Consider the following 22848-nt stretch of genomic DNA (forward strand, 5'->3'; position numbering starts at 1 on the left):
CCCAAGGTCATGTAGCTGGTAGATCAAGAGTCAAATTGGTTTGAATCTCATGCCGAGTCTCTGCCTCCCCTGTGCGTAAGGAATGAGTTTCAAGCACTGGTTCCCAACTTTAGCAGCTTGCTGGAATTTCCCAAAGTTCCCCCAGGAGATTCTAACATGCAACCAAGGCTGAGCACCGCTGGCTTCCTGGGTACCATGTTTTCTGGGTCATTGGCTGTAACAGTCACCTGCCTGACCCTCCCAGAACTAAGAAAGGGCAAGAGAAGTCCAGGTCAAGAGCCTAAGCTCAGAGTCAGGGCTGGCCCAGAGCCTAAATGGGCACTAGGCACCACCAATAATAAGAAGATGATGAGAACAACAGCAATGGTTAGAACAAAATTTTGATAATTTATTGCGCTGTTCCAGACTCTCTACATGCTTTATCTCAGAGCAACGCTCCTCATAGAAATGAAGTAGGCGCAATAGTGAACTTCTCCATTTTATAAATGAGGATGCAAAATTCCCTGGCGGTCCAGTGGTTAGGACTCCACTGCCAAGAACCTAGCACTCCTTGGTCCAGGAACTAAAATCTCCCAAGCCGTGAGGGGCAGGCCAAAAATAAAATATATAACTAGATGAGGATGCTGAGGCACAGACAGGCTGAGCCCAGGGTCATTCAGCTAATCTGGGTTGTGCTGTTGACTCCTGGCTTCTCTGTTTTTGTATTGTTCAGTCACTAAGTCATGAGACCCCATGGATTGTAGCACACCAGGCTCCCCTGAGGTCTCCCTGGTGGCTCAGATAGTAAACAATCTGCCTGCAATGCAGGAGACCTGGGTTCAATCCCTGGGTCAGGAAGATGCCCTTCTTGCCTGGAGAATCCATGAACAGAGAAGCCTGGTGGGCTATAGTCCCATGGGGTTCAAGAAGCTGGATGCGATTTAGTGACAGAACAACAGGCTACTTTGTCCTTCACCATCTCCCAGAGTTTGCTTAGATTCATGTCCATTGAGTCCATGATGCTATCTAACTATCTTATGCTCTGCCGCCCCCTTCTCCTCCTGCCCTCAATCTTTCCCATCATCAAGGTCTTTTCCAATGTCAGTTCTTCACATTAGGTGGCCAAAGTATTGGAGCTTCAGCTTCAGTATCAGTCTTTCCAATGAATATTCAGGGCTGATTTTCTTTACAATTGACTGGTTTGATCGCCTTGCTGTCCAATGGACTCTTAAGAGTCTTCTCGAGCACCACAGTTTGAAAGCGTCAATTCTTTGGCACTCAGCCTTCTTTATGGTCCAACCCTCACATCCATACACGACTACTGGAAAAACCATAGCTTTGACTATATGGACCTTTTTTGGCCAAGTGAAGCCTCTGCTTTTTAATATGCTGTCTAGGTTTTTCATAGCTTTTCTTCCAAGGAGCAAGCATCTTTTAGTTTCATGGCTACAGTCACCATCTGCAGTGATTTTGGAGCCCAAGAAAAGAAAATCTGTCACTGCTTCCACTTTTTCCCCATCTATTTGCCATGAAGAGATGGGGCTGGATGCCAAGATCTTAGTTTTTTTAATGGTGAGTTTTAAGCCAGCTTTTTCACTTTCCTCTTTCACCCTTATCAAGAGGTTCTTTAGTTCCTCTTCACTTTATGCCTTTAGAGTGGTATCATCTGCATATCTGAGGTTATTGACCTTTCCACCAGCAATCTTGATTCCAGCTTGTGATTCATCTAGCCCGGCATATCACATGATGTGCTCTGCATAGGAATTAAATAAGCAGGTGACAATATACAGGCTTGACATACTCCTTCCCCAATTTTGAACCAGTTGGTTTTTCCATGTCTAGTTCTAACTGTTGCTTCTTGACCTGCATACATGTTTCTTAGGAGATAGATAAGGTGATCTTGTATTCCCATCTCTTTAAGAATTGTCCACAGTTTGTTAGGATCCACACTGTCAAAGCCTCTCTATACCACCCCTCCAATAAGGGCCCACCTCCAACTGTGAATCCCCAAGCCCCCTCAGAACTCCTGGACCACCAACAGCTCTCTGGTGCCTGATGTGGTGGGGTTTGCTCTGCACTGGAGACGTGCAATAAAGTGCATAGCGGGGATCCTATCCCCTACCCCCATCAGGTCTCAGAGTCTGGTAGGGGAGGTAAAACCAGAGCACCCAGGCTCTTAAAGCAGGTAGAGAGAGCAAGGATCTTAGGTGGATGGGAGGGCACATGGCCCCAGAGAATTTGTCAGGGTGGGGAGTTCTCCCCCTCAACCCCCAGCTGATGGAGGGGTTCTAATTCTTGGGTAGCAAGTATCCAAGGCCTCCCGAGCCCTCAAGGGGCTCCCTGGGCCCTGCTTCTGCCCCTATATAGCTCTTAGATGGAGACAGTATAGTACTTAAGATTTGGGTTCAAGGCCAGACACTCCAGCTCTGTGGGCCTCACTTCCTTACCTGTAACAAGCCTTACTGGTAGGTTTGCCAGGAAGACTGAACCAGCCTGACACAGCCAGCTCCAGAGCTGGCCTGGTTCTGGGTGATGCCTCTCATCAGCAGCCACTTCCTGCCCTTCATCACCAGAGCCCAGCATGAGGTGGAGGGAGGTGAGAGAGGAGGGGTGATTGGAAGAGGTGAGTGTTTTGCTCGGAAGGAAGAATTTTTTTTTTTTTTAATTGAAGCGTAATTGTTTTACAGAATTTTGTTATTTTCTGTCAAACCTCAACATAATCAGCCATAGGTATACATATATCCCCTCCCTTTTGAACCTCCCTCTCATCACCTTCCCCATCCCATCTCTCTAGGTTGATACAGAGCCCCTGTTTGAGTTTCCTGAGCCATACAGCAAATTCCCATTGGCTGTCTATTTTACATACGGTAATGTAAGTTTCCATGTTACTCTTTCCATATATCTCACCCTCTCCTTCTCTCTCCCCATGTCCATAAGTCTGTTCTCTATGTCTGTTTCTCCATTGCTGCCCTGTAAATAAATTCTTCAGTACCATTTTTCTAGATTCCATATATATGTGTTAGAATATGATATTTATCTTTCTCTTTCTGACTCACTTCACTCTGTGTTATAGGTTCTAGGTTCATCTACCTCATCAGCACTGACTCAAATGCATTCCTTTTTATGACTGAGTACTATTCCACTGTGTATATGTACCACAACTTCTTAATCCATTCATCTGTCATTGGGCATCTAGGTTGCTTCCATGTTGTAGCTATTGTAAATAGTGCTGCAGTGAACAATCGGATACATGTGTCTTTTTCAAGTTTTTTTGCCTCAGGGTATATGCCTAGGAGTGGGATTGCTGGGTCATATGGTGGTTTTATTCCTAGTTTTTTAAGGAGTCTCCATACCGTCTTCCATAGTGGCTGCATCAATTTACACGCCCACCAACAGTGCAAGAGCACTTCCTTTCTCCACACCCTCTCCAGCATTTATTGCTTGTGGACCTTTTGATGAGGGCCTTTCTGACCAGTGTGAGGTGATACCAAATGGCAACCTGCTCCAGTACTCTTGCCTGGAAAATTTCATGGATGGAGGAGCCTGGTAGGCTACAGTCCATGGAGTCACAAAGAGCTGGACACAACTGAGCAACTTCACTCAATAATGTGCGATGTTGCGCATCTTTTCGTGTGTTTGTTAGCCATCTCTATGTCTTTGGGGAAATGTCTGTTTAGGTCTTTTTCCCACTTTTGGATTGGGTTATTTGCTTTTCTGGCCTTGAGTTGTATGAGCTGTTTGTATATTTTGGAAATTAATCCTTTGTCAACTGTTTCATTTGCTATTATTTTCTCCCATTCTGAGGGTTGTCTTTTCACCTTGCTTATAGTTTCCTTTGCTGTTCAAAAGCTTTTAAGTTTAATCAGGTCCCACTTGTTTACTTTTGTTTTTATTTCCATTACTCTAGGAGGTGGGTCATAGAGGATCTTGCTTTGATTTATGTCATTGAGTATTTTGCCTATGTTTTCCTCTAAGAGTTTTATAGTTTCTGGTCTTACATTTAGGTCTTTAATCACCTGCCCACAATGCCTGAGACCCGGGTTCGATCCCTGGGTAGGGAAGATCCCCTGGAGAAGGAAATGGCAACCCACTCCAGTACTCTTGCCTGGAAAATCCCGTGGACAGATGAGCCTGATAGGCTATAGTCCATGGGGTCGCAAAGAGTCAGACACGACTGAGCGACTTCACTTCTCAAATCCATTTTGAGTTTATCTTTGTGTATGGCATTCTAATTTCATTCTTTTACATGTAGCTGTCCAGTTTTCCCAGCACCATTTATTGAAGAGGCTGTCTTTGCCCCTTTGTATATTCTTGCCTTCTTTTTCAAAAGTAAGGTACCCATAGGTGCATGGTTTATTCCTGGGCTTTCTATCTTGTTCCATTGGTCTATATTTCGTTTTTTGTGCCAGTACCATACTGTCTTGATGACTGAAGCTTTGTAGTATAATCTGAAGTCACGAAGGTTGATTCCTCCAGCTCCATTCTTTTTTCTCAAGACTCCTTTGGCTATTCAGGGTCTTTTGTGTTTCCATATGAATTATGAAATTTTTTGTTCAAGTTCTGTGAAAAATGCCATTGGTAATTTGATAGGGATCACATTGTGTCTGTAGATTGTATTTGGCACTATAGTCATTTTCACAATATTGAGTTTTCCTACCCAGGAACTGGAATATATCTCCATCTGTTTATGTTATTTTTGATTTCTTTCATTAGTGTCTTACAATTTTCTGTGTACAGTTCTCTTGTCTCCTTAGGAAAGTTTATTCCTAGACATTTAATTCTCTTTGTTGTAATGGTGAGTGGGATTGATTCCTTAATTTCTCTTTCTAATTTTTCATTGTTAGTACATAGAAATGCAAGTGATTTCTGTGTATTGATTTTGTATCCTGCCACTTTGCTAAATTCACTGATTAGCTCTAGTATTTTCATTTTTTTTTTCTAGTATTTTCTTATCCTATCTTTAGGGTTTTCTGTGTACAGTATCATGTCCTCTGTGAACAGTGAGAGCTTTACTTCTTCTTTTCTGATCTGGATTCCTTTTATTTCTTTTTCTTCTCTGATTGCTGTAGCTAGGACTTCCAGAACTATGTTGAATAATAGTGGCAAAAGAGGACACCCTTGTCTTGTTCCTGATCTTAGGCAGAATGCTTTCAGTTTTTCACCATTGAGAATAATGTCTGCTGTAGGCTCACCATATATGGCCTTTACTATGCTGAGGTAGGTTCCTTCTATGCCCATTTTTTGAAGTGTTTTAATCATAAATGGGTGCTGAATTTTGTCAAATGCTTTTCCTGCATCTATTGAGATTATCATATGGTTTTTATCTTTCAATCTGTTAATGTGGTGTATCACATTGATTGATTTGCATATATTGAAGAATCCTTGCATTCCTGGGATGAACCCAACTTGATCATGGTGTATGAACTTTTTGATGTGTTGCTGAATTCTGTTTGCTAAAATTTTGCTGAAGATTTTTGCATCTATGTTCATCAGTGATATTGGCCTGTAGTTTTCTTTTTTTGTGTTGTCTTTGTCTGGTTTTGGTATCAGGGTGATGGTGGCCTCATAGAATGAGTTTGGAAGTGCTCCTTCCTCTGCAATTTTTTGGAAAGAGTTTTAGAAGGCTAGGCATTAGCTCTTCTCTAAATGTTTGATAGAATTCTCCTGTGAAGCTATCTGGTCCTGGGCTTTTTGTCTTTTGGGAGATTTTGGATCACAGCTTCAATTTCAGTGCTTGTGATTGGGTTGTTCATGATTTCTATTTCCTCCTGGTTCAGTTGTGGAAGATTGAACTTTTCTAAGAACCTGTCCATCCTTGCAGGTTATCCATTTTATTGCCATATATTTGTTCATAATAGTCTCTTATAATCCTTTGTATTTCTGCATTGTCTATTGTAACCTCTCCTTTTTCATTTCTAATTTTGTTCATTTGATTCTTCTCTCTTTTTTTCTTGATTAGTCTGGCTAAAGGTTTGTCAATTTTGTTTATCTTCTCAAAGAAAGAGCTTTCAGTTTTACTAATCTTTACTATTGTTTCTTTCATTTCCTTTTCATTTATCTCCACTTGGATCTTTATGATTTCTTTCCTTCTACTAATTTTAGGATTTTTTTGTTCTTCTTTTTCCAGTTGTTTTAGGTGTAAAGTCAGGTTGTCTATTCAATGTTTTTCTTGTTTCTTGAGGTAGGATTGTACTGCTATAAACTTTCCTCTTAGAACTGTTTTCGCGGCATCCCATAAGTTTTGAGTTGTCGTGTTTTCACTGTCATTTCACTGTTTCTATAAATATTTTGATTTCCCTTTTGATTTCTTCAGTAACCTGTTTGTTATTTAGAAATGTGTTGTTTAATCTCTATGTGTTTGTGTTTCTTACAGTTTTTTTTTTTTTTTCTTGTAATTGATTTCTAGTCTCACAGCATTGTGGTCAGAGAAGATGCTTGATACAATTTCAATTTTCTTAAATTTGCTGAGGTTTGATTTAAGTATTCCATATGCACTTGAGAAGAAGGTGTATTCTGCATTTGGATGGAATGTCCTAAGGATATCAATGAGATCCATCTCATCTAATGTATCATTTAAGACTTGTGCTTCCTTATTAATTTTCTGTTCTGATGATCTGTCCATTGGTGTGAGTGGGGTGTTAAAGTCTCTTACTATTATTGTGTTACTGTCCATTTCTCCTTTTATGTCTATTAATGTTTGTCTTATGCACTGAGGTGCTCCTATGTTGGGTCATAGATATTTACAATTGTTACGTCTTCCTCTTGGACTGATCCCTTGATCATTATGTAATGTCCTTCCTTATCTCTTATAATATTCTTTATTTTAAGGTCCATTTTGTCTGGTATAAGGATTGCTACTCCAGCTTTCTTTTGCTTCCCATTTGCATGGGATATATATTTCCATCCTCTCACTTTCAGTCTATATGTGTCTTGAGGTCTGAAGTGGGCTTCTTGTAGACAGAACATATATATAGTTCTTGTTTTTGTATCCATTCAACTAGTCTGTGTCTTTGTTGGAGCATTTAATCCATTTACATTTAAAGGAATTATTGATATGTATGTTCCTATTGCCATTTTCTTAATTGTTTGGGGTTTATTTTGTAGATCTTTTTTCTTCTCTTGTATTTCTTGACTATATAAGTCCCTTTAACATTTGTTGTAAAGCTGGTTTGATGGTACTAAATTCTCTTAACTTTTGTTTGTCTGAAAAGTTTTTATTTCTCCACCAATTTTGAAAGAGATCCTTTCCAGGTACAGTAATCTTGATTGTAGATATTTTTTCAGTACTTTAAATATATCCTGCCATTCCCTTCTGGCCCACAGAGTTTCTCTGAAAGATCAGCTGTTAAGCCTATGGGGTTTCCCTTGTATGTCACTTGTTCTTTCTCCATTGCTGCTTTTAATATTCTTTCTTTGTGTTTAGTCTTTGTTAGTTTGATTAGTATGTGTCTTGGTGTGTTTCTCCTTGGGTTTATCCTGTATGGGACTCTTTGCACCTCTTGGACTTGATTGACTATTTCCTTTTCTTGTTGGGGAAATTTCCAACTATAATCTCTTCAAATATTTTCTCATACCCTTTCTTTTTCTCTTCCTCTTCTGGGACCCCTATAATTTGAATGTTGGTGCATTTGGTGTTGTCCCAGAGGTCTCTGGGTCTATCCTCAGTTCTTTTCATTCTTTTTACTTTATTCTGCTCTTCGAAAGGTTTTCCCACCATTTGTCTTCCAGCTCACTGATTCGTTCTTCTGCTTCAGATATTCTGCTATTCATTCCTTCTAGAGTATTTTTAATTTCAGTAATTGTATTTTTTCTATGTTTATTCTTTAATTCTTCTAGGTCTTTGTTAATTGATTCTTGCATTTTCTCCATTTTGTTTTCAAGGTTTTTGATCATCATTATTTTGATCTATCATTATTCTGGATTCTCTTTCAGATAGTTTGCCTAGTTCTTCTTCATTTATTTGGACTTCTGTGTTTCAATTTGTTCCTTCATTTGTGTAGTATTTCTCTGCCTTTTCATTATTATTATTTTTTTATCTTATTGTGCTTGTGGTCTCCTTTTCCCAGGCTTCAAGGTTGAATTCCTTCTTCCTTTTGGTTTCTGCCCTCCTAAGGTTGGTCCAGTGGTTTGTGTAAGCTTCATATAGGGTGAGATTGTGCTGAGTTTTTGTTTGTTTGTTTGTTTTTCCTCTGATGGGCAAGGCTGAGTGAAGTGGTAATCCTGTTTGCTATTGATTAAGTGAAGTCGCTCAGTTGTGTCTGATTCTTTGCGACCCCATGGGCTGTTGCTTACCAGGCTCCTCAGTCCATGGGATTTTCCAGGCAAGAATACTGGAGTGGGTTGCCATTTCCTTCTCCAGGGGATCTTCCCGACTCAGGGATCGAACCCGGGTCTCCTGCATTGTAGGCAGATGCTTTACCATCTGAGCCACCAGGGAAGCCTTTGCTGATGATTGGGTTTGTATTTTTGTTGTGTTTGTTGTTTAGATGAGGCATCCTGCACAGGGTGTTCCTGGTGGTTGGGTGATGCTGGCTCTTGTATTCAAGTGGTTTCCTTTGTGTGAGTTCTCACTATTTGATACCCCCTAGGGTTAGTTCTCTGGTAGTCTGGGGTCTTGGAGTCAGTGCTCCCACTCCAAAGGCTCAGGGCTTGATCTCTGGTCAGGAATGAAGATTCCACAAGTGGTTTGTTATGGCATTAAGTAAGATTAAAACAAATATCCAAAAACAAGAAAGCAAAGATGAACTCCAGACAAATGGCACTAACAAAATCAGGCAAATAATAATTAAAATAATGGAATATACATATATACATATGCTGCTGCTGCTGCTAAGTCACTTCAGTCGTGTCAAACTCTGTGCGACCCCATAGATGGCAGCCCACCAAGCTCCCCCATCCCTGGGATTCTCCAGGCGAGAACACTGGAGTGGGTTGCCATTTCCTTCTCCACTGCATGAAAATGAAAATTGAAAGTGAAGTCGCTCAGTTGTGTCCGACTCCTAGCGACCCCATGGACTGCGGCCCACCAGGCTCCTCAGTCTATGGGATTCTCCAGGCAAGAGTGCTGGAGTGGGGTGCCATTGCCTTCTCCCATATACATATGCACCCATGAGCAAAGTCAAAACACTCCAACAAAAATAAAGTACAGTAGATTGACCCAGCGAACAAAGGAAATCAAAAATTATATTTAACAGTTAAGAACAAAACTAACTAAAGCACAAAGTGGAGAACAAAACTAAAGCAAGGTGCCAACTGGGGAATAAAGCAGTGAAAATAAAGCTAACAAATATGTTGAGAGAAAAGGAAAGAAAGAAAGAATACATATGCAAAGTTAAATAGAGGTAGATAAAGAAGATTTATATACATTAAAGATTATGCAAGAGGAAAATAACAGTAAGAAAAGCAAACAAAGGAATAAATGTAGAAAATATATAATAGGCTTAAAAAATTAAAATTAAAAAAAAGGAAAACTCCACAGAGCTTCAAAAGCCCAACGCAGAGGCAGAGGTTTATAACAACAATAAAAAATGTGACTGAGGAAAAAATAAAGCTTAATTAGATTTCATAGTGCCAATAAAATTGACAACTTCAACAGAGCAGGGAACAAAAAAAGAAAAAAAAAATCCCAAAGAATCTACAGAACAAGTTAAAACATAAGAGTAATAAATGTTTTTCTTGAGTCACTGCTGTCAGAGTCCTTTCCCTCTCTGGGAGTCACAGTCCACCTCACCTCCCAAGGATGCCCTCCAAACCTGTGCTGATCTCTGGACCTGCTGTGGGGGCAGCTCAGATTCTAATCTGGTCCTACTCCTGTGTGTTCTTGCCTCTAATGTCCACAACTATCAGAACTAGTGCATTTTCTTTTGTGGGAGCTCTTAATGACCTTTTATATATTCCATAGACAAAGAGTGCCTAGTTGATCATATGGATTTAACTGCAGCTTGTACAGTTGGTAGGAAGGTTTTGGGTCTTCTTCCTTAACCACACTGCCCCTGGATTTCAATTGTAGTTTTATTTCCACCTCTGCATGTGGGTCGTCCACTGGGATTTGCTCCTGAGGCTGCCCTGGATGACTTGGGTTTGCCCCTGTTAGGGCCAGGTTTGGAGGTGATGCAGCTGCTTGGGTTGCAGGGGTTCTGGCAGCACCAGATACTCAGGGGAGTTGGCAGCTAGGGCAGCAGGAAATATAGGGCTCTAGAAGGGTATGGCAACCAGTAGTGGCCAATATGCTCCAGTTGCCTTGCCTGGAGAACCTCCCACCTTGACAGAGAATCCTGGCAGACCACAGTCTACAGGGTTGCAAAGAGTCAGACAATACTGAAGTGACCCTGCATGTCTAGATGCAAGACCATTTTTGCTTGTGGCAGCTCGCCCCAGTGAGAGTTGAGCATAAAGATGGCTCAAGCTGCTTGGCTTGTGGGGACTCTGGTGGCACCTTCTGTGCAGGGACACAGACTGCCTCCACTGCAGGAGTTCTGGCTCTATCAGAGTCTTTTTATGAGCCTCTTGTAGCTGGTGATCAGGCCTCTTTGGCCAGCCTTTCTCCATAGCTCCACCCATTCAGGCACTTAGAGGGCTCCCTTGCTTGGGATCCTTCTCTGTTGTTCTGCACATCAGGCACATAGAGGGGCCCCCCTGGCTGGGGTCCTACTCTGTAAATTGGCAGGTCAGGTACTTAAAGGGGCACCCTGGGTGGAGTCCTGCTCTGTAATTCAGTGCATCAGGTGTTTGATGGGCCAGCCTCTCTACTGTTCAGCTGCTGATGCTGGTGGTATGGGGAGAGAGAGACTATGGTGGTGGCTCCACCCCCAACACGTGACTCAGCAGTATCGCCTTGCTTCCATGGCTGCCAGACTTTTCTCCGCAGATATTTCCCACCATCATCACCTCCCTCACATCCCCTAGATCCATCTCTCCACAGTCAACAGCAGCCCTTGCCCTGGGATCGCTCCACAATTCCTAAACTTCAGCTCCCAGCCACTGAACCTTCCAGGGGACTAGTGTCCCTGTCTGGGGTATGTATGGCTGTGGCAAGGACTGTCTGATTCTCATTCCATTTAGGCTGCCACAGATCAACTGTTTCACTCTCAGCCTTAAATGTTTCTCCTCTAACTCAGACAATTGCCCCGATGTGGGGATCAGATCCCTGCTTCAGCTCTTCCACCCTCTGAGGGCAGGTCCAGTCTTACTAACACTCTTGTTTTTCCCTCTAGTTCCTTCATCCTACTGAGTTTTGCATGGTTTGCTGCACTTTGCTGGAGCAGCCGTGAAGAGATACCCCACATTCAAGGTAAGAGAAACCCAAGTAAGACGGTAGGTGTTGCAAGAGGGCATTAGAGGGCAGACACAGTGAAACCATAATCACAGAAAACTAGTCAATCTAATCACACTAGGACCACAGCCTTGTCTAACTCAATGAAACTAAGCCATGCCTGTGGGGCCACCCAAGACAGGCAGGTCATGGTGGAGAGATCTGAAAGAATGTGGTCCACTGGAGAAGAGAATGGCAAGCCACTTCAGTATTCTTGCCTTGAGAACCCCATGAACAGTGTGAAAAGGCAAAATGATAGAATACTGAAAGAGGAACTCCCCAGGTCAGTAGGTGCCCAATATGCTACTGGAGATCAGTGGAGAAATAACTCCAGAAAGAATGAAGGGATGGCGCCACAGCAAAAACAATACCCAGTTGTGGATGTGACTGGTGATAGAAGCAAGGTCTGATGCTGTAAAGAGCAGTATTGCATAGGAACCTGGAATGTCAGGTCCATGAATCAAGGCAAATTGGTCAAACAGGAGATGGCAAGAGTGAACGTCGACATTCTGGGAATCAGCTAACTTAAATGGACTGGAATGGGTGAATTAACTCAGATGACCATTATATCTACTACTGCGGGCAGGAATCCCTCAGAAGAAATGGAGTAGCCATCATGGTCAACAAGAGTCCGAAATGCAGTACTTGGATGCAATCTCAAAAACGACAGAATGATCTCTGTTCATTTCCAAGGCAAACCATTGAATATCAGTTATCCAAGTCTATGCTCCAACCAGCAATGCTGAAAAGGCTGAAGTTGAACGGTTCTATGAAGACCTACAAGACCTTTTAGAACTAACACCCAAAAAAGATATCCTTTTCATTATAGGGGGCTGGAATGCAAAAGTAGGAAGTCAAGAAACACCTGGAGTAACAGGCAAATTTGGCCTTGGAGTACGGAATGAAGCAGGGCAAAGACTAATAGAGTTTTGCCAAGAAAATGTACTGGTCATAGCAAACACCCTCTTCCAACAACACAAGAGAAGACTCTACACATGGACATCACCAGATAGTCAACACCAAAATCAGATTGATTATATTCTTTGCAACCAAAGATGGAGAAGCTCTATACAGTCAACAAAAACAAGACCAGGAGCTGACTGTGGCTCAGATCATGAACTCCTTATTACCAAATTCAGACTTAAATTGAAGAAAGTAGGGAAAACCGCTAGACCATTCAGGTATGACCTAAATCAAATCCCTTATGATTACACAGTGGAAGTAAGTAATAGATTTAAGGAATAAATCCGATAGATAGAGTGCCTGATGAATTATGGACGGAAGTTTGTGACATTGTACAGGAGACAGGGATCAAGACCATCCCCATGGAAAAGAAATGAAAAAAGCAAAATGGCTGTCTGAGGAGGCCTTACAAATAGCTGTGAACAGAAGAGAAGCAAAAAGCCAAGGAGAAAAGGAAAGATATAAGCATCTGAATGCAGAGTTCCAAAGAATAGCAAGGAGACATAAGAAAGCCTTCTTCAGGAATCAATGCAAAGAAAGAAAGGAAAACAACAGAATGGGAAAGACTAGAGACCTCTTCAAGAAAATTAGAGATACCAAGGGAACATTTCATGCAAAGATGTCCTCGATAAAGGACAGAAATGGTATGAACCTAACAGAAGCAGAAGATATTAAGAAGAGGTGGCAAGAATACACGGAAGAACTGTACAAAAAAGATCTTCACGACCCAGATAATCACGATGCTGTGATCCCTCATCTAGAGCCAGACATCCTGGAATGTGAAGTCAAGTGGGCCTTAGAAAGCATCACTACGAACAAAGCTAGAGGAGGTGATGGAATTCCAGTTGAGCTGTTTCAAATCCTGAAAGATGATGCTGTGAAAGTGCTACACTCAATATACCAGCAAATTTGAAAAACTCAGCAGTGGCCACAGGACTGGAAAAGGTCAGTTTTCATTCCAGTCCCAAAGAAAGGCAATGCCAAAGTATGCTCAAACTACCGCACAATTGCACTCATCTCACACGCTAGTAAAGTAATGCTCAAAATTCTCCAAGCCAGGTTTCAGCAATACATGAACCGAGAACTTCCTGATGTTCAAGCTGGTTTTAGAAAAGGCAGAGGAACCAGAGATCAAATTGCCAGCATCCACTGGATCATGCAAAAAGCAAGAGAGTTCCAGAAAAACATCTATTTCTGCTTTATTGACTATGCCAAAGCCTTTGACTGTGTGGATCACAAGAAACTGTGGAAAATTCTGAAAGAGATGGGAATACCAGACCACCTGACCTGCCTCTTGAGAAATCTGTATGCAGGTCAGGAAGCAACAGTTAGAACTGGACATGGAACAACAGACTGGTTCCAAACAGGAAAAGGAGTACGTCAAGGCTGTATATTGTCACCCTGCTTATTTAACTTATATGCAGAGTACATCATGAGAAACACTGGGCTGGAAGAAACACAAGCTGGAATCAAGATTGCTGGGAGAAATATCAATAACGTCAGATATGCAGATGACACCACCCTTATGGCAGAAAGTGAAGAACTAAAAAGCCTCTTGATGAAAGTGAAAGAGGAGAGTGAAGAAGTTGGCTTAAAGCTCAACATTCAGAAAAAGAAGATCATGGCATCTGGTCCCATCACTCCATGGGAAATAGATGGGGAAACAGTGTCAGACTTTATTTTTGGGGGCTCCAAAATCACTGCAGATGGTGACTGCAGCCATGAAATTAAAAGACTCTTACTCCTTGGAAGAAAAGTGATGACCAACCTAGATAGCATGTTGAAAAGCAGAGACATTACTTTGCCAACAAATATTCACCTAGTCAAGGCTATGGTTTTTCTAGTAGTCATGTATGGCTGTGAGAGTTGGACTGTGAAGAAGGCTGAGCGCCAAAGAATTGATGCTTTTGAACTGTGGTGTTGGAGTAGACTCTTGAGAGTCCCTTGGACTGCAAGGAGATCCAACCAGTCCATTCTGAAGGAGATCAGCCCTGGGATTTCTTTGGAAGGGATGATGCTAGAGCTGAAACTCCAGTACTTTGGCCACCTCATGCGAAGAGTTGACTCATTGGAGAAGACTCTGATGCTGGGAGGGATTGGGGGCAGGAGGAGAAGGGGACGACAGAGGGTGAGATGGCTGGATGGCATCATGGACTCGATGGACGTGGGTCTGAGTGAACTCCGGGAGTTGGTGATGGACAGGGAGGCCTGGCGTGCTGCGATTCATGGGGTCGCAAAGAGTCGGACATGACTGAGCAACTGAACTGAACTGAACTGAACTGAAGCGTCTTAGCAGCAGCAGCAGCAGCAGCAGTCAAAGCTATGGTTTTTCCAGTAGTCATGTATGGATGTGAGAGTTGGACCATAAAGAAGGCTGAGTACCAAAGACTAGATGCTTTCGAACTGTGGTGTTGGAGAAAACTCTTGAGAGTCCCTTGGACAACAAGAACATCAAACCAGTCATCCTAAAGGAAATCAATCCTGAATACTCAATGGAAGGACTGATACTGAAGCTGGAGCTCCAGTACCTTGGCCACCTGATGAGAAGAGCCAACTCATTGGAAATGACCCAGATGCTGGGAAAGATTGAAGGCAAAAGAAGTGGGTGGTAGAGGATGAGAGAGTTGGATAGCATCACCGATTCAATGGATATGAGTTTGAGCAAATTCTGGGAGAGAGTGAATGACAGGGAAGCTTGGCATGCTGCAATTCATGGGTTTGCAAAGAGTCGGACACAACTAAGCTACTGAATGATAACAAATGAACAAAGAGAAGGCAATGTAATTCCTAGGTCTGCCACATGAGCTGCAGGTGAGGGGAAGTTAAAAATTCTGTTTGGGGGTTTCTCTGGCAGTCCAGAGGTTAAAACTTCACCTTTCAATGCAGGAGGTCTGGGAGCTAAGATCCCACATGCCTCATGACCAAAAAATCAAAAACAAAAAACAGAAGCAATGTTGTAACAAATTCAATAAAGACTTTAAAAATGGTCCACATTAAAAAAAAATTAAAACAAAAAAGAACTCTGTTTGGCACACATGAAGTTTGATATGCCCGTTAGCTAGCTACCCCAGTGGAGATGTTGAGTGGGCAATTGAAGATATAAGGCTATGTATGAGTCTGGACCAGGGGCGGGGCCAGGGTTGGGAGGTAAGGCTGGAGATGGATGTCATCTGCCGTAGATGGAACTGACAGCCATGAAAGAGGTGGGATCCCGGAGAAACTTAGAAGGGAGAGAAGGGGAGTGAGGAGCGGGGCCCAGGCTTCTACCATGGAGAGGTCTTCAGGAAGAGGAGGCTGAACCAGCCTGGGAGACTGTAAAAGAGGAGCCAGTAAAGGTGAAATCGGGTAAGTAGGATGTGCTGATGTGAGTAAGCTCAGACAGGCAGGAAAGAGGGAGGGCTTAACTGTGCCACAAACTGTGATGCTTGGCCGGTAAGATAGGGACCAACCTAAAACTCTTAGATTGCTAAGTTGCAGGTCATAGGCAACCTTGGCAAGAGAGCTGAGAGGAGTGATGGGGACTTGGGCCTCACAAAAGTGAGCTGGGAAGGAGACGGAGGTGCAAGGGCAGGCCAATATACCCTAGGGATTTTGCTGTAGAAGGAAATAGAGAAACAGGATGACACACTAGCCCACTGGACCTGCAGGAAGAAGAACTGGAACGGTCACGGATGACCTTGCCGAGACGTTTCAGCACAGCAGAGGTGACAGATTGGGGACTGCTGTGTCAGGCAGGAAGCTGGCATGTCTTCCCTGAGACTGGAAGGAAAGAGGGGGGAAAGGGTAAACACACAGATAACCTGAAGGAAATGGAGGGCTTCTGCCAGCGTTCTTTCTCTGTGGCCTGGACTTTCACCATCACTGTTTTCAGAAGCCTGACTTTAGCAACCAAAGAGAAAGATGTTACCTGAACAGCAGAGCCAAGATGGCAGCAGGTTGAGGAAGGTCCTGAAAGGAAGGGTGAGCTCTAGTTACAGCCCCTCTTTCTAAGGCTGAATCTGTCTAGGTGGGTCTGGTCAGAAAAGCCTGTCTGACCAGGACAGCAAGTGCAAGACAGCACATCTGAAAACAGTCTACAGCTTCAGGATCCAGGACTTCACTCCTGGATGCTGCATTAATTTAGGAATCCTCCAGTCCTGACTGGGGAGCTGGTGATTCAGAGGGACTAATGGACCCTCACATCCATACATGACCACTGGAAAAACCATAGCCTTGACTAGACGGACTTTTGTTGGCAAAGTAATGTTTCTGCTTTTCAATATGCTATCTAGGTTGGTCATAACTTTCCTTCCAAGGAGTAAGCGTCTTTTAATTTCATGGCTGAAGTCACCATCTGCAGTGATTTTGGAGACCCCCAAAATAAAGTCTGACACTGTCTGGGTGAACTCCAGGAGACAGGGAGGCCTGGCGTGCTGCGATTCATGGGGTTGCAAAGAGTCAGACACGACTGAGCAATTGAAATGAACTGAGCTGAACTGAGCTGAACTGAGTGGACCCTCATCAGGAAAGACTTCTTCCTTCCATTTCATTGTTTCCAAAGCCACACCTGTGAAATAATAAGGGTGATCTTTGAACCCGGAAAAAGGATGTACCAACTAAGAAGCCTCATGCCAATAAAATGGTGATGCTGTGCTACTCAAAGTGTGGTCCCTGAACCAGCAGCATCACTGGGATCTTGATAAAAATACAGAATCTCAAACCTATGGAATCAGTCTTACTTTAACAAAATTCCCAACTAATTCTGATGTGCTAATCTAACCACTAATGTTGAGAACCACTAACTTAAGCCATGAAGATATGTATTTGGAGAGTTAAATCTAGGGTATATTCAACGGCCTCCCTGATATAATTGAGGACCAATCATTATTCGAGTTTTTTTTTTTTTTTTTTAAATTCTGACGCGTATTGCCTCATGGTTATAAAATGGCTGCCACGGCTCCTAGAGTCTTATGCACCAATATGACAATATTCAACGATTGGGAATGGGGTTCAGGGGCAAGGTGATAAGGGCTTGTTTTGTGAACTCTCTCCTTTTATCAAACGGGAAAAACTTTCCCAGATCCTTGCAAGAGATGTCCCCTCGGTTCTTACTGGGCAAAAATTTGTCACCTTCTCCTGCTAGGGAGTCTGGGATGTTTTGGCTTTTTCATTGTCCATAGTAGGAACAGAAAATAGAGAAGGAGGTTGGAAAGGGCTACTGGGCAACCAGTCATTAGCATTGCCATAAAAGACAAACATTAAGCAATTAGTTTAGTAATGAGAGAAAACAAGGAAGATCAGGGTCTCCCATTAATTTTCTATCTTTAATTTATCTGATCAGTTAATAAATCATTTTTTTTGTTTAATTGACTGGCTTCATGTTTGTCCAGATCAAAAATGAAAAGGTTTTCTTTAAAATATAAGTTCCTTTGAAGACAGAAATTCCCATCTGAATGTAAACTTTGTATATTATTCCTAGCTCACTGTCACTACATTCTGTAAAAATAGAGGTGAAGAGACCAAAAATAAGGTAGTCAACCACATTTATTAATGCTCTTCAACATACGAATGTACTGTTCACAGCAGTTGTATATAAAAACTCTCAGAATTTTACATACCCTTTAACACTTCTGGGAGTTAGTCCTAAGGAAATAATCAAGGATGCATTTCAAAAACAGCCATTAACAAGCCACCTATAAAAACAGGGGACAACCTAAATCTCCAATGACAGGGTGCTGGTTGATGATACAGCCATACAAGAAGATACTAAATAGCTGTAAAAAAAAAAAAAAAAAAAACACCAACAAACCAGCATTGAGTAGTATTGGATGTCATGGGAAAATGTTCACAATATATTATTAAGTGAAAAAAGCAGTTTATAAGGCAGTAAATATATAGCATAACCACATTTTGTTTTTTTAAAATATAATTATGCTAAAGAAAACAAAACAAAACAAAACACCGCTCATTACAAAATATTGCCTTTCTGGATGGCCCGATTATGTGAGGTTTGATTTTTCTTTTGACTCCTCTATAGTAAATGTGTTTTACTTTGCTGTGAGGAAAAAAGAAGGTTTGTGGTACTAGATTAAGATCTAGGCTTCCCTTTTTCACCTCTTCTCCCTACCTCCCTACCCCCAGGCTAAGTAAGACATTCCACTCCCCCACCCCCAACTCAGAATGCTGTGTAGGCTTCTGGGGATCCCTCCCACTTGGCCACATTTCTGTTTTTGTGGAAAATCCTAATGTTTCCCTAGTCTGATTTGAGAGTGCTCAAATTATTCATCTTAATTAAGTAGGACTAGGTGTTGTTTTGACAGAGACTCTCACCCAGCAGATTTTCTTTGCCACTTGTTTGTTTTAGAAGCCAAGAATGAACAGGGTGGAGAGGGAGGGCAGATGGCTTGCCTTGCACTATCTACATCTGAAAGGCAGCCTTTCTGATGCGGGAAGAAAGGACAGGATGGCCCCTGGCTGGTGCTTCCCACACTGCCAGTTACTTAAAAGTCTTGAAACCCCCTGCAAGGACTGTTTTTGCAGAAGTTGCTTCCTGGGTTCCAAAGTGAGTCAAGTAATACTCCTTATCTAAGTAGTCTGGTGGTGGTTTCATGAGTGGACATTTATCCTCTCAACTCGAAATGTATGTTCCTACTCTGTGCCACTTGATTCTGATGGAGCCAGTCTAGAGAGATGACCACCAGCAACCTGTCAGAGGCATTGACACCTGAGCTGAGACTTGAAGGGCTTCCAACCGTGAGCAAATCTGGAGGGACAGGCTTCCAGACAGAGAAAATAACAAGGGCAAGGACTTGTGTGGGAATGAGCTTGGCCATGAGAAGGGTACCCTGAGAGGTCTTTTCCTGAGATAAATGCCTACAGTGGGGAGATGGGACCAAAAGTTAGACATTTTTATGGCTCTTGATAGGTATATATCTGGATTGTTTCCAGAATGAATGTAATTAAGTTTGTGTCCAATTGCTGACAGCAGTTATCCTTGGAGAGTGGGATTCAGAGGTTGACAGGATGAGAAAAGAGACTTAAAAGTTTCCATCTTCTGGGCAATTTGAATTTTGAGCCAAGAGTATGTCATTTTTTTATTTTTTTATTTTTTTATTTTTACTAGTCAAGTGCAGTAGTGAGAAGGGGGGAAGAGCATTTTTTTTTTTAATATTCACTTATTTGGCTGCATCAGGTCTTAGGTTGTGGCAGGTAGGATCTTTCATTGTGGCATGCAGGCTCTAGAAGACACTGGCTTAAGTGCCATGTGGGATCTTAGTTCCCTGACCAGGGGTCAAACCCATATCCCCTGCATTGTAAAGCAGATTCTTAACCGCCTGACCACCAGGGAAGTCCCTGAGTATGTCATTTTTATAGCTTGAAGCGACCTATTGTTTTAGAACATGACATAAGCAGGGTGGTAGATACAGTGTCTTATTATTCTAAATATCATATATGTGTGTTTAAGTTCCATTGTATTATGAAGTATTTCATACTAAAAACCTGATTTTTATAAAATGTATTAATTTATAGACTGCCAGCTAGCTCTAAATGTGATAGTTTCACCACTGTTGCATGAATATCGACCATTTTATTCCTCTTTAACATTTTTGCCTCTTTGTTTGAATTCAGGCTCTGGCCTGCTCTGACGTTTGACAAGTCATTCATCTTCTGTAGGTTTCAGTTTTTTGTCCAATGAGAAGAAAGATCTGACTAAGTTCTCAACTCCCTAACAGAATTGTTCAGGCAGTTAAATAAAATAGTACATGGAAAGGCACTTAGCAAATTTTTTAATGTAATAGACTAGTGAATTCCCTGGTGGTCCAGTGGTTAAGACTTCATGGTTTCACTGCTGAGGGCCTGTGTTCAATCTCTGGTCAGGGAACCAAGATCCCACAAGCTGTGCAACTTGGTCAGAAAACAAAACAAAAATGCAATGGATTAGAACAAAGGAATGAGAATTAAAAGAAAGAATTTCCATCTGAAATGAATTCCCTCTTTATCCACATCTCAACAAGCTAGTGGCTTCTCAAGACAGATTTTCTAGACTCTCTCATTCACCCTGCTCTGCCTGTTATCTATATTTTATCTCAAATGTAGATCGCTTCGGCAGCACATATACTAAAATTGGAATAACATAGAGAAGATGAGCATGGCCCCTGCGCAAGGATGACGTGCAAGCCTGTCAAGTGTTCTGTGATTTTTATGGGCATCAAGAGGGAAGAGGGGCCCTGCATGCGAGACAGCAAAAGAGACACAGATGTAAAGAACAGTCTTTGGGACTCTGTGGGAGAAGGCAAGGGTGGGATGATTTGAGAGAATAGCACTGAAACGTGTATTATCATATGTGAAACAGATCGCCAGTCCAGGTTTGATGCGTGAGACAGGGTGCTCAGGGCTGGTGCACTGGGATGACTCTGAGGGATGGGATGAGGATGGAGGTGGGAGGGGGGTTCAGGATGGGGAACACATGTAACCCCATGGCTGATTCATGTCAATGTATGGCAAAAACCACTACAATATTGTAAAGCAATTAGCCTCCAATTTAAATAAATTAAATTTTTTTAAAAAAAGAGGGAAGGGGGAGTGGGAGGAATTGGGCAATTGGGAGTGACATACATACACTGTTGATACTATGTATAAAATAGATAATTAATGAGAACATGCTGTATAGCACAGGGGACTCTACTCAGTGCTCTGTGGTGACCTAAATGGGAAGGGAGTCCAAAAAAGAGGGGACCTGTGTATACATACAGTTGATTCACCTTGCTGTACAGCAGAAACCAACACAACATTCGAAAGCAACTATACTCCAATAAAAATTAAAAAGTTATTTCTGTCTCAAATGTTCTTAAACCTAAGTCTGTACAGTGTGACACATTAATTGCTTTGCATGCGCTAATGATGACATCCCCCAGAAGAGGGTCCAGCGAGGGTGTGGTGTCCTGAGAGTGGCATTTTAGAGGAGGGGAGACAGTCTGGGTGGAAAGGAGGGATCTTTCCAGACTGAACTTACAGAGAGTAGGGTGGGCTGGGAAGAGCTTCAAATGAGGTTATATATAAATTAAGTTCTAGTCTGGGTTTTTCAATGACTAGCTCTGCTATGTCCAGTTTCTTTCTGGTTTCTGTTTCTTGAGAGGCGGGATACAAAATTTTCCCTTTTTGTTTGGTTATGTTGTTTTAAGGATTTGGTGACCCAACATACTTTAAGAAGCCTTGAAAGCGGGGGAGGCTTTGTACAAATACAAGGACCTATTACTGCTATTTAATGACTGCCTTTGGGCACCCTTGTGGCTCAGCTGGTAAAGAATCTGCCTGCAATGTGGGAGACCTGGGTTCGATCCCTGAGTTGGGAAGAAGATCCCTGAGTTGGGAGAAGGGAAAGGCTCCCCACTCCAGTATTCTGGCCTGGAGAATTCCATGGACTGTATAGTCCATGGGTCACAAAGAGCTGGACACAACTGAGTGACTTTCACTTTCACTTTCATCCCCAGCAGATTATGCAAGGATGCTCACACAGGCCTGCTTGCTAACCGAGCCTGGAGGGAAGGAGTCCTCTTACTGGCTCCAAGTGTTGTGGACAGAGTTTGAGCTTTGATTCCAGGCAGAGCTCACTTGATACCTTAGTTCTGCCAGCTGCTACCTTGTGCTTGGTTGCTCAGTCGTGTCCAACTCTTTGTGACCCTTCTGACTGCAGCCACCAGGCTCCCATGTTTATAGGATTTCCCAGGGAAGAATACTGCAGTGGGTTTGCCATTTCCTCCTCCAGGGGATCTTTCTGACCCAGGGGTCAAACCCGCATCTCCTGTGTCTCCTGCATTTGCAATGGCAAATTCATCCGTTGAGACATCAGGGAAGCCCCACTACTTCCTGCTAGGTATTAAACCTCCCTGTGGTCAGTATCACCTACGCTCACCAATATCCTGTGCCCTTCCTGGCACATGGAAGACTCAGTAGGCGTGTGGGGACATAGTACTAGTTCTGGCAACTGAACTGGTAGCAGCAGTTCACTTCTGGGCTGAAGGAGAAACTCAGGCACAATCTTCCAGTCTCTCTCTTCCCCTGCCATAACAATTACAGTGGAGGCCTTGAGTTGACATGGTTGGCCAAAAGGTCAAAATAGTCAGCGTTTTGGAGTAACTGCATGGAAGGCTTCTGTGAGCGGCAAGTACACTCTAATTGCATAGAACCACTGAGATTCTTCGGACTGTTTGTTACTACAGCACAGCCTCGCCTTTCCTGACCGAAACGCAACATGAGTCTCGGTTTCCCCTCCCCTGTCTCACCTGGCTGTGGCGAAGAATTAATAAGAGAACTTGTGTCAAGTTGTTAGCTCAATGTTGGCTCCTGGAAGGGGGCTCTCTAAATGTTTGATTCTTGCCCACCCCTAGCAAGATGGTTATTCTTGGCAAAATCACACAAGGCTACCTGACTAGACCTTCCCATGGACCTCTGGAGCATAGCAGTGATGTCGGTAGTTTCTCACGGAAGCACACAATCCTGATTCAGCAGCAGGTATTATATATTATGAGTTCTTTCTCTCCACACTTCCCAGTTCTTTCCATGGAAATCCTAGGGCAGTAATGTGCGTTTGTTGAGAGATAGAGCACTGACAGCCC

At 42.6% G+C, this 22848-nt stretch overlaps 1 non-coding gene across 1 annotated transcript; it reads left to right on the forward strand.

Moving 5' to 3' along the window:
• Window positions 1–20330: 20330 nt before the first annotated feature.
• On the forward strand, window positions 20331–20433 carry LOC120853835. The gene has a single exon (XR_005718884.1). It is a non-coding gene; the product is annotated as a U6 spliceosomal RNA (small nuclear RNA).
• The last annotated feature ends 2415 nt before the right edge of the window (window positions 20434–22848 follow it).

The sequence above is a fragment of the Oryx dammah genome, unplaced genomic scaffold, assembly GCF_014754425.2.
Source record: "Oryx dammah isolate SB20612 unplaced genomic scaffold, SCBI_Odam_1.1 HiC_scaffold_26, whole genome shotgun sequence".
NCBI classification, from domain to species: Eukaryota; Metazoa; Chordata; class Mammalia; order Artiodactyla; family Bovidae; genus Oryx; species Oryx dammah.